Consider the following 13,858-nt stretch of genomic DNA (forward strand, 5'->3'; position numbering starts at 1 on the left):
TAGGGGTGTAGGCGGGCATATTTGGAAAAGGATGAGCGCGTGCGCAATGGGGATCACCGTAACATCTGGGTCTTAATATCGCATAATGGAGCTGCTTTAATGCTATTTTGGCTTCAGGATGGCGAATTAAAAGGCCGTCATTCCATAGGAGGAAGCCGTCATTCCACGTCAGGTGACATGTTTACGAGAGTAGGAGTGTAGGCGGACATATTTGGAAAAGGATGAGCGTGTGCGCTATGGGGATCACCGTAACATCGGGGTCTTAATATCGCATAATGGAGCTATTTTAATGCTATTTTGGCTTCAGGATGGCGAATTAAAAGGCTGTCATTCCATAGGGGGCAGCCGTCATTCCGCGTCACGTGACATGTTTACGAGAGTAGGGGTGTAGGCGGACATATTTGGAAAAGGATGAGCGCGTGCGCTATTGGGATCACCGTTACATCGGGGTCTTAATATCGCATAATGGAGCTATTTTAATGCTATTTTGGCTTCAGGATGGCGAATTAAAAGGCCGTCATTCCATAGGAGCAAGCCGTCATTCCGCGTCATTCTGCATGTAAAATATGTGTAATGGTCTTAGCAAGAAGTATACCTAAAATATAGTTGATATGTGCAATAATTTCAGAAATATTAATGTAAAAGTCATTTTCTCCCATTATAGTCAATTGGCATTCCTTATCTGCAGACAACACTGTCATTCCACTGTGCTATTTTAATGCTATTTTGGCTTCAGGATGGCGAATTAAAAGGCCGTCATTCCATAGGAGGAAGCCGTCATTCCACGTCAGGTGACATGTTTACGAGAGTAGGAGTGTAGGCGGGCATATTTGGAAAAGGATGAGCGCGTGCGCTATGGGGATCACTGTAACATCGGGGTCTTAATATCGCATAATGGAGCTATTTTAATGCTATTTTGGCTTCAGGATGGCGAATTAAAAGGCTGTCATTCCATAGGAGGCAGCCCTCATTCCGCGTCAGGTGACATGTTTACGAGAGTAGGGGTGTAGGCGGGCATATTTGGAAAAGGATGAGCGCGTGCGCTATGGGGATCACCGTAACATCGGGGTCTTAATATCGCATAATGGAGCTGCTTTAATGCTATTTTGGCTTCAGGATGGCGAATTAAAAGGCCGTCATTCCATAAGGTGCAGCCGTCATTCCGCGTCAGGTGACATGTTTACGAGAGTAGGGGTGTAGGCGGACATATTTGGAAAAGGATGAGCGCGTGCGCTATGGGGATCACCGTAACATCGGGGTCTTAATATCGCATAATGGAGCTATTTTAATGCTATTTTGGCTTCAGGATGGCGAATTAAAAGGCCGTCATTCCATAGGAGCAAGCCGTCATTCCGCGTCATTCTGCATGTAAAATATGTGTAATGGTCTTAGCAAGAAGTATACCTAAAATATAGTTGATATGTGCAATAATTTCAGAAATATTAATATAAAAGTCATTTTCTCCCATTATAGTCAATTGGCATTCCTTATCTGCAGACAACACTGTCATTCCACTGTGCTATTTTAATGCTATTTTGGCTTCAGGATGGCGAATTAAAAGGCCGTCATTCCATAGGAGGAAGCCGTCATTCCACGTCAGGTGACATGTTTACGATAGTAGGAGTGTAGGCGGACATATTTGGAAAAGGATGAGCGCGTGCGCTATGGGGATCACCGTAACATCGGGGTCTTAATATCGCATAATGGAGCTGCTTTAATGCTATTTTGGCTTCAGGATGGCAAATTAAAAGGCCGTCATTCCATAGGAGGAAGCCATCATTCCACGTCAGGTGACATGTTTACGAGAGTAGGGGTGTAGGCGGGCATATTTGGAAAAGGATGAGCGCGTGCGCAATGGGGATCACCGTAACATCTGGGTCTTAATATCGCATAATGGAGCTGCTTTAATGCTATTTTGGCTTCAGGATGGCGAATTAAAAGGCCGTCATTCCATAGGAGGAAGCCGTCATTCCACGTCAGGTGACATGTTTACGAGAGTAGGAGTGTAGGCGGACATATTTGGAAAAGGATGAGCGTGTGCGCTATGGGGATCACCGTAACATCGGGGTCTTAATATCGCATAATGGAGCTATTTTAATGCTATTTTGGCTTCAGGATGGCGAATTAAAAGGCTGTCATTCCATAGGGGGCAGCCGTCATTCCGCGTCACGTGACATGTTTACGAGAGTAGGGGTGTAGGCGGACATATTTGGAAAAGGATGAGCGCGTGCGCTATTGGGATCACCGTTACATCGGGGTCTTAATATCGCATAATGGAGCTATTTTAATGCTATTTTGGCTTCAGGATGGCGAATTAAAAGGCCGTCATTCCATAGGAGCAAGCCGTCATTCCGCGTCATTCTGCATGTAAAATATGTGTAATGGTCTTAGCAAGAAGTATACCTAAAATATAGTTGATATGTGCAATAATTTCAGAAATATTAATGTAAAAGTCATTTTCTCCCATTATAGTCAATTGGCATTCCTTATCTGCAGACAACACTGTCATTCCACTGTGCTATTTTAATGCTATTTTGGCTTCAGGATGGCGAATTAAAAGGCCGTCATTCCATAGGAGGAAGCAGTCATTCCACGTCAGGTGACATGTTTACGAGAGTAGGAGTGTAGGCGGGCATATTTGGAAAAGGATGAGCGCGTGCGCTATGGGGATCACTGTAACATCGGGGTCTTAATATCGCATAATGGAGCTATTTTAATGCTATTTTGGCTTCAGGATGGCGAATTAAAAGGCTGTCATTCCATAGGAGGCAGCCCTCATTCCGCGTCAGGTGACATGTTTACGAGAGTAGGGTTGTAGGCGGGCATATTTGGAAAAGGATGAGCGCGTGCGCTATGGGGATCACCGTAATATCGGGGTCTTAATATCGCATAATGGAGCTGCTTTAATGCTATTTTGGCTTCAGGAGGCGAATTAAAAGGCCGTCATTCCATAAGGTGCAGCCGTCATTCCGCGTCAGGTGACATGTTTACGAGAGTAGGGGTGTAGGCGGACATATTTGGAAAAGGATGAGCGCGTGCGCTATGGGGATCACCGTAACATCGGGGTCTTAATATCGCATAATGGAGCTATTTTAATGCTATTTTGGCTTCAGGATGGCGAATTAAAAGGCCGTCATTCCATAGGAGAAAGCCGTCATTCCGCGTGATTCTGCATGTAAAATATGTGTAATGGTCTTAGCAAGAAGTATACCTAAAATATAGTTGATATGTCCAATAATTTCAGAAATATTAATATAAAAGTCATTTTCTCCCATTATAGTCAATTGGCATTCCTTATCTGCAGACAACACTGTCATTCCACTGTGCTATTTTAATGCTATTTTGGCTTCAGGATGGCGAATTAAAAGGCCGTCATTCCATAGGAGGAAGCCGTCATTCCACGTCAGGTGACATGTTTACGATAGTAGGAGTGTAGGCGGACATATTTGGAAAAGGATGAGCGCATGCGCTATGGGGATCACCGTAACATCGGGGTCTTAATATCGCATAATGGAGCTGCTTTAATGCTATTTTGGCTTCAGGATGGCAAATTAAAAGGCCGTCATTCCATAGGAGGAAGCCATCATTCCACGTCAGGTGACATGTTTACGAGAGTAGGGGTGTAGGCGGGCATATTTGGAAAAGGATGAGCGCGTGCGCAATGGGGATCACCGTAACATCGGGGTCTTAATATCGCATAATGGAGCTGCTTTAATGCTATTTTGGCTTCAGGATGGCGAATTAAAAGGCCGTCATTCCATAGGAGGAAGCCGTCATTCCACGTCAGGTGACATGTTTACGAGAGTAGGAGTGTAGGCGGACATATTTGGAAAAGGATGAGCGTGTGCGCTATGGGGATCACCGAAACATCGGGGTCTTAATATCGCATAATGGAGCTATTTTAATGCTATTTTGGCTTCAGGATGGCGATCTAAAAGGCTGTCATTCCATAGGAGGCAGCCGTCATTCCGCGTCACGTGACATGTTTACGAGAGTAGGGGTGTAGGCGGACATATTTGGAAAAGGATGAGCGCGTGCGCTATTGGGATCACCGTTACATCGGGGTCTTAATATCGCATAATGGAGCTATTTTAATGCTATTTTGGCTTCAGGATGGCGAATTAAAAGGCCGTCATTCCATAGGAGCAAGCCGTCATTCCGCGTCATTCTGCATGTAAAATATGTGTAATGGTCTTAGCAAGAAGTATACCTAAAATATAGTTGATATGTGCAATAATTTCAGAAATATTAATATAAAAGTCATTTTCTCCCATTATAGTCAATTGGCATTCCTTATCTGCAGACAACACTGTCATTCCACTGTGCTATTTTAATGCTATTTTGGCTTCAGGATGGCGAATTAAAAGGCCGTCATTCCATAGGAGGAAGCCGTCATTCCACGTCAGGTGACATGTTTACGATAGTAGGAGTGTAGGCGGACATATTTGGAAAAGGATGAGCGCGTGCGCTATGGGGATCACCGTAACATCGGGGTCTTAATATCGCATAATGGAGCTGCTTTAATGCTATTTTGGCTTCAGGATGGCAAATTAAAAGGCCGTCATTCCATAGGAGGAAGCCATCATTCCACGTCAGGTGACATGTTTACGAGAGTAGGGGTGTAGGCGGGCATATTTGGAAAAGGATGAGCGCGTGCGCAATGGGGATCACCGTAACATCTGGGTCTTAATATCGCATAATGGAGCTGCTTTAATGCTATTTTGGCTTCAGGATGGCGAATTAAAAGGCCGTCATTCCATAGGAGGAAGCCGTCATTCCACGTCAGGTGACATGTTTACGAGAGTAGGAGTGTAGGCGGACATATTTGGAAAAGGATGAGCGTGTGCGCTATGGGGATCACCGTAACATCGGGGTCTTAATATCGCATAATGGAGCTATTTTAATGCTATTTTGGCTTCAGGATGGCGAATTAAAAGGCTGTCATTCCATAGGAGGCAGCCGTCATTCCGCGTCACGTGACATGTTTACGAGAGTAGGGGTGTAGGCGGACATATTTGGAAAAGGATGAGCGCGTGCGCTATTGGGATCACCGTTACATCGGGGTCTTAATATCGCATAATGGAGCTATTTTAATGCTATTTTGGCTTCAGGATGGCGAATTAAAAGGCCGTCATTCCATAGGAGCAAGCCGTCATTCCGCGTCATTCTGCATGTAAAATATGTGTAATGGTCTTAGCAAGAAGTATACCTAAAATATAGTTGATATGTGCAATAATTTCAGAAATATTAATATAAAAGTCATTTTCTCCCATTATAGTCAATTGGCATTCCTTATCAGCAGTGTCATTCCATTGTCATTCCACTGTCATTCCTTTTAGTACATCCCGGGTCACATACATATGACCCACTTGCAATTTCTTTTGACCAACAAGGATTTGGGCAGAAATAGGGCACTAAAAGGGGCATAGGTCCCAGATATCATTTTGAATAAGTACCTGGTGTCCTGCAAGGGTTAAACAGCGTTGGTCAAAAAATATTACACTTGAAACCCACACAGGGTGGTCACTTACATGTAGCTGTAGTTTGCAAGGGTTAAACAGGTCTGGTCAAATAACTTATACCATACATTAATGTATAATCAGTTTAAACTTTATATACTTTAATATAAATCAGTGGTGCAAGTAAGGTGGTACGGCGTACCTGTAAGAAATATATTGCTGGTCACCGTACTGACAGAACGGAAGCGCTGACAGCTGGCCACAGAGCGATGGGCTGCCAGGCTGTCTTCTGAGCAGGTCCACGGCTATTTAAACTATCGCCAGCCAATAGGAGCTTGCGGCCCAGCAGCCAATCAGGAGCGGCTCCTATCGGCTGGTGACCAGGAGCTATATTTCAAACAGCCATGGACCAGATCAGAAGGGATGCCGGACAGTTTCCCGGCGGTCCCCGAGTGTGTTCCACCACCTCACCAGAACCACTTTAAGCACTGGTGTGGGGCATAATGTGAAGTGTGCAATACCGTGAGGGACATAATGGGGGAAATTTACTAAGGCTAATACGCCTAAAAAACTTGTGCCCTATCTCACATACCTATGAAAAGAATAATGCGGGCCACATAATGCCACCCTTAATGCAAATTATGCCCAACGGTGCAAAACAACCCAGTACCCAAAAAAAACAGGACAGTGTGAACCAAAGACGTGCCGCAAAGATTTAGGGCATGGCTTTGTGGGACAGGGAATTATATACACCCTAATGCCCATTACACATTATGCCACACACAGTAATGCCCATTGCACAATATGCCACACACGGTAGTGCCCCTTACATATTATGCCACATAAATGCCACTTACAGTACCTACATGCTCATTGCTAGAGTTTTCATGCACGATGCCAGGGGTTTCTTGCTCATTGCCAGGGTTTACATGCTCAGTGCTAGGGGTTTCTTGCTTGTTGCCAGGGATTTCTTGCTCGATGCCAGGGGTTTCATGCACTGTACCATGGGTCACATGCACGGTGCCAGGGGTAATATGCACAGTGCCAGGGGTAAAATGCATAGGGCCAGGGCTTACATGGACTGCACTCACTGCTGTCTCTCTTAGAGCAAGTCCATCCGTCTGCGACTCCAGGGCGCAGCTATTTAAAATATTGGCTCCTGATTGGCTGCCGGGCCACAAGCTCCTATTGGCTGGCGATATTTTGAATAGCCGTGGACCTGCTCAGAAGACAGCCGGGCAGCCCATCACTCTCTGCCCGGCTGTCATATCGCTTCCGTTCTGTCAGGTGAGCTGGCATGCAAAACATCAGCTGCGGTCGGGGGGAAGTGGTAAGCGGACCTGCAATATATTTTTTACAGGTACGCCGTTCTACCCTCTGCCCCCTTACTTGCACCACTGATTTATATTAAAGTATATAAAGTTTAAACTGATTATACATTAATGTATGGAATACATTATTTGACCAGACTTTTTTAAACCTTGCAAACTACAGCTACTTTGTCCATTCAAACAAATCTGTTGCCCATGCCAACATTACTGCCTATTTTTATACAAAATGCCTGTAGGTCAAATCAAATTTTTGGTATGTGATATGTAAGTGACCCCCCTGTGCGGGTTTCAAGTGTCATACTGTTTGACCAACGCTGTTTAACCCTTGCAGGACACCAGCTACTTATTCAAAATAATATCTGGGACCTATGCCCAGTTTTGTGCCCAATTTCTACCCAAATCCTTGTTGGTCAAAAGAAATTGCAAGTGGGTCAAATGTAAGTGACCCCCCTGTGTGGGTTTAAAGTGTAATATTTTTGACCAACGCTGTTTAACCCTTGCAGGACACCAGCTACTTATTCAAAATGATGAAATCTGGGACCCATGCCCACTTTAGTGCCCGATTTCTGCCCAAATCCTTGTTGGTCAAAAGAAATTGCAAGTGGGTCATATGTACGTGACCCCCCTATGCGGGTTTCAAGTGTAATATGTTTTGACCAATGTTGTTTAACCCTTGCAGGACACCAGCTACTTATTCAAGATAATGACATCTGGGACCTACTGTATGCCCAGTTTCTACCCAAATCCTTGTTGGTCAAAAGAAAATGTGGGTCATATGTACCTGACCCCCCTGTGCAGGTTTCACGTGTCATACTGTTTGACCAACGCTGTTTAACCCTTGCAGATCACCAGCTACTTATTCAAAATTATGAAATCTGGGACCCTTGCCCACTTCACTGCCCTATTACTGCCCAAATCATTGTTGGTCAAAATAAATTGCAAGTGGGTCATTTGTAAGTGACCCCCCTGTGTTGATTTCTGCAGTCAAATTTGTGGTTCAAGATTCATTAACCCTTGTAAAAGTGATTGTCCTGAATTGTCCTGAAAGAAGCTGGAGCTCGAATAAGAAGCTGGAGCTCGAATAAGAAGTGAATAAGAAGCTGGCCAAATAAGAAGCCAACTTCAGCCTCGTCCTATATACTGTGTGTATATCACCCCCTCCTATATACTGTGTTTATATTACCCCCCACACTCCTATATACTGTTTGTATATTACACCCACAATCTTATATACTGTGTGTATATTACCCCCACACTCCTGTATACTGTGTATATATTGCCCCCCATTCCTATATACTGTGTGTATTACCCTCCCCCCACCAAACTTCTATATACTGTGTATATATTCCCCCCCACACTCCTATATACTGTGTATATATTTCCCTCCCCCACCACACTCCTATACACTGTGTGTATATTACCCCCACTCCCATATACTGTGTGGGTGCCGGACGGGATCCTGACTGTCAAAACACTGACAGCCGTGTTCCCGACGGGAGGGAGAATAGAATAGGCGTGCCCGCAAGGGGCTTAGTTGCGCTCACCATGCTGTCTGGGTTCGGCCAGTCGGGATCCAGACGTCGGACTAATGACTGTCGGGATCCCGACGTCGGGCTAATGACTGTCGGATCCCGACTGTCGGACCCCTGTACCACACCCATACTGTGTATATTCCTTCTCTTCCTATATACCATGCTGATATTACCCCCCTACACGTACACTTCTATATAATGTGTGTATATTACCCCCCCACTCCTATATAGTGTTTATTATAACCCCCACACTTCTATATACTGTGTGTAAATTACCCCCCCCCCACACACACACACACTCCGATATACTGTGTGTATATTACCCCCTCCTAAATACTGTGTGCATATTACCCTCCCCCACACTCCTATATACTGTACTGTGTGTATAGTACCCCCCACTCCTATATACTGTGTGTATATCCCCCCACCCCACCCTCCTATATACTGTGTGTGTATATATTACCCCCCCCCCATACTCCTATATACTGTGTGTATATTACCCCACACACACAGTCCTATATACTGTGTATATTACCCCTCCTCCTATATACTGTGTATATTACCCCCACACTCCTATATACTGTGTGTATATTACCCCACACACACAGTCCTATATACTGTGTATATTACCCCTCCTCCTATATACTGTGTATATTACCCCACCATTCCTATATACTTAGAGTGACCAACCATCCCGGTTTGCCCGGGACTGTCCTGATTTAGACCTCCTAAATACCGCGTCCCGGCCAAACCCATTCCCGGGACGCAGAAAGTCCCGTTTTAACTAAATTGTTGGTGTTGTTGCCTGGTGACATGACGGGCAGCTCACTGCTCTATCCGGCCACACAGCATTAGACTTGGAGTGTGGGAGGGGAAGCTGTTACGCGGTGTGCGCCGACGCCTCCCCATCATTGGTTAGTTCGGCCGCCGCGTGACCGCGTCCCCTCCCACTCTCCCAGTAATGCTGTGCAGCCAGCCAGGGCGGGTGCAGTCAGGCAGCATTACTGGGAGTGCGGCGCCTGTGCCGCGTTAATGACCTGCTGCTGCCTGTACTGGTGAGCCCCTGGCGTGACTGAAGGAGGAAGGTGAAGGCAGTGACCCGACGGCTGCTGGAGGCTGGAGCCTGCGAGTCAACTCTGCGACTCTCTGAGACTGTCAGTCTGCTCTGCGTCTGCGACGGTGTGCTGCTGAGTGTGCCCCCTGCCTGTATATGCGGCCGGGTGAGTCACTCTGTGAGGGGGAGGGTTGTCGAGCCCGCGACCCCCTGTCCCGGGTTGGCCCTATGGAAAGTTGGTCACCCTATATATACTGTTTATATTACCCGCCACACTCCTATATACAGTGTTTATTATTACCCCTCACACATCTATATACTGTGTGTATATTACCCCCTCCTAAATACTGTGTGCATATTACCCTCCCCCACACTCCTATATACTGTACAGTGTGTATATTAGCCCCCCCCACACACCCTCCTATACACTGTGTGTATATTACCCCCCACTCCTATATACTGTGTGTATATTACCCCCCCCCCACACACACCCTCTTATAAACTGTGTGTATATTACCCCCCACTCCTATATACTGTGTATGTTACCACCCCACACTCCTATATACTGTGTATATTCCCCCCACACTCCTATATAATGTGTGTATATTACCCCCCATTCCAATATACTGTGCATATTCCCCCCACACTCCTATATGTGTATAAATTACCCCCCCATTCCTATATACTGTGTTTATATTACTCCCCACACTCCTATATAATGTGTGTATATTAACCCCCCCATTCCTATATACTGTGTGCATATTACCCACACACTCCTATATACTGTGTGTGTATTACTCCACACACTCCTATATACTGTGTGTATATTACCCCCTCCTATATACTGTGTGTATATTACCCCCTCCTATATACTGTGTGCATATTACCCTCCCCCACACTGCTATATACAGTGTATATTACCCCACACACACTCCTATACATTGTGTGTATATTATCCCCCACTCCTATATACTGTGTGTATATTACCTCCTCCTATATACTGTGTGTATATTACCCCCACACACTCCTATATACTGTGTGTATATTAACCCCCCCCCCACCCCACACTCCTATATACTGTGTGTATATTACCCCCCATACTCCTATTTACTGTGTGTATATTACCCCCCCACACACAGTCCTATATACTGTATATATCACCCCTCCTCCTATATACTGTGTGTATATTACCCCCACACTCCTATAGAATGTGTATATTACCCCCCATTCCTATATACTGTGTGTATATTACCCCCCCACTCCTATATACTGTGTGTATATTACCGCTCCTCCTATATACTGTGTGTATATTACCCCCACACTCCTATATAATGTGTGTATATTACCCCCCCCATTCCTATATAATGTGTATATTACTCCCCACACTCATATATACTGTATGTATATTACCCCCCACACTCCCATATACTGTGTATATTACCCCTCCTCCTATATACTGTGTGTATATTACCCCCACACTCCTATATAATGTTTGTATATTACTCCCCACACTCCTATATACTGTGTGTATATTACTCCCCCCACTCCTATATACTGTGTGTATATTACCCCCCCACACTCCTATATACTGTGTGTGTATTACCCCCCCACTCCTATATACTGTGTGTATATTACCCCCACACTCCTAGATACTGTGTGTATATTACCCCCCCATTCCTATATACTGTGTGTATATTACCCCCACACTCCTATATACTGTGTGTATATTACCCCCACACTCCTATATACTGTGTGTATATTCCCCCCCCACTCCTATATACTGTGTATATTACCCCCCCACACTCCTATATACTGTGTGTAGATTACACCCCACACTCCTATATACTCTCTGTGTATATTACACCCCACTTCTCCTATATGCGGTCTGTATATATTACCCCCACTCCTATATACAATCCGTAGATTCCCCCCCCCCACACTCCTATATACTATCTGTGTATATTGCTCACTCCTATATACTGTCTGTGTAAGTTGCCCCCTCCTCTACTCCTATATACTGCCTGTGTATATTACCCCCACACACACACAAACTCCTATATTCTGTACTGTACATATCCCCCTCCCCACTCCTCCTATTTACTATCTATTACCCCCCCCCCCAATCCTATATACTGTCTGTGAATATTAGCCCCCCCACACACACACACACACACCTATACACTGTGTGTATATCATTACCTCTACTATATACAAAGGTCAATGCAACTTTAAGTGTTTGATTTGTAGATTTCAGCACCGTCGCCGTGCCATATTCCCAATAACACGCCATGTGAGGGCACTGCCATGATGGCTGTGCATGCATGAATCACATCAGGTAATTTTTTACTTATATACTGTGAATCACTGTATACTGTGGGAGGAGCATCAGCTGTCTGTAAGGGGAGGAGCTCACTAATGTGGGAGGGGCGTCACTGTTTAAGGAGAGGAGCTCACTTAATGTGGGAGGAGTCTCAGCTGCCTGTAAGGGGAGGATCTCACTAATTTTGGAGGAGTTTAAGCCATCTAAGGGGAGGGGGTTCACCATAATTTGAAAGGGAGCTTCAGACATCTAAGGGGAGGAGCTCACTAATTTGGGAGTAGCTGCATTAAAAAGATAGTCCATAGGACACATAATGTAATGGAAGATATGAGCCACTTAGCCCAGGCATGTCCATACTATGGTCCTCCAGTTGTTGTGAAACTACAAGTCCCATCATGCCTTGCCACAGTTTTGCTATTAAGGAATGCTAAAACAATGGCAAGGCATGCTGGGATGTGTAGTTTCACAACAGCTGGAGGGCCACAGTTTGGACATGCCTGACTTAGCCCATCACATCTACTCTTTTTGGTACCTTCAGCCCTGTATGAGCCTTCGGACAACACTTAAAAAGAAATTATTTTTTTTCCAACTTTTTCACAAATTCCCACATCAAATACAATTGGGAATAACAGAAATTATGGACAGGAAAGAATGTCACTTTGTGGTGCACCTTGAGGAATTTTATTAAGATATAACCTATTTTTGATGTACGGTTAAAAGATATAGCGAATAAAAGACACAGAACATGAAAACATACACAACATTTTTAAAGAAGGATATAGGTATTCTTGCAACGTGGGGCCCCACACTCCTAAATGTCAAATTATAAAATATATATATATATATATATATGTTGTCTAGTCAGAGGTGCAATATATAAAGTAGATCAAACTGTGCGGCGGTGTAGTGAGCTTGTAGGCTTGTAATGACTCAGGACAGTTCAGAATCAGTCTCTGCCTGTTAGTCAGGTCACTCATGGATTTTGATAATCCCTAAGAGGAAAATTAGGCACGTTTAGGCGTATCAGCAGTATAGATGTATTGGTTCATATACAGTACTAGTCAGGTTATGATACCTATCAGGAGTATCTAGTGCTAAGTACTAAAAGCTGAAACGCTGTGAGTATAGACAATCCCCTTGGGTCCCGTGTATCCTGGGGTGCACAGCGCTCCACACAGACACGCCGTCTCACACTAAATATAGGACGGGAAACCCTGGTGCTATACTTAACGTGCGCTCTATCGCGCTTCACAGTAATGGGATAGTAGTTCACAGACCGCTCGCCATTGTACACTCTGTATAAGGCTGGAGGCAGCGGTGGTATATTAACAAGCGTTCTGTTGCGTCTCCCAGCCAACCGGCTGATAGTTCACTAGCCGCTCGCTGTCTTACACTACATACAAGACGGGAGACAGCAGTGATATGCTGACATGTATTCTCTCGCGTCTCACAGCCAACGGGCTGATAGCCTAGCAAACCGCTCGCATCGCACTTTTAAACTATGTGGAAAAATATGCACACAAACAATAAAAGCGCTCCCAAATAACACCATGTGTATATTGAAATAAATTGGTACTGTCCCTTTAAGGAGGTAGTTCCCTTTTCCTTTTGATCTCCAAATCAAGATCTGAAATAAGAACTTGGTTCTATGCAGCCCATATCGCATGCATATTGCCAAGAGAAGGCACTAATTTAGTGCAGATGGTATTACATAAAAGTGGAGTTACATAAGGTATTCAGTGCACTCACACTATCCAGAAGGATAATTTATAGCATTCAAGGTCTCCCACTGGCAAAACAGCAAATCTTCCTTCCAGAAGGTTTGGTAACATGGAGTGAATAAAAAGGAAACAGTGATAGTGCAGATTGATTAAACACTGAACCTTTTAATACATAATACACTCACATGAAGAAGACATAAACAAAGCATATGTGTATCCCCTGGGCAAACTGGAATCACGTCCCACCAGACAGCTCCCTGGAGTGGTAGTTGAATTTTCACTGACCCTCCGGAAAGGTCAGACTCAGGAAACCAATGGAGGTGCGCATCCAGTAGGTCCAAAGAAACGGGGTCCACACAGTCCTGATCACGCTAAACGCGTTTCGGAATTCACCTTTATCAATAGCATGCCTTAAGCTTCTCCCCACAATCTATTTATTGA

The sequence above is a fragment of the Crinia signifera genome, chromosome 12 (genome assembly GCF_055691185.1).
Source record: "Crinia signifera chromosome 12, ASM5569118v1, whole genome shotgun sequence".
Taxonomy (NCBI): domain Eukaryota; kingdom Metazoa; phylum Chordata; class Amphibia; order Anura; family Myobatrachidae; genus Crinia; species Crinia signifera.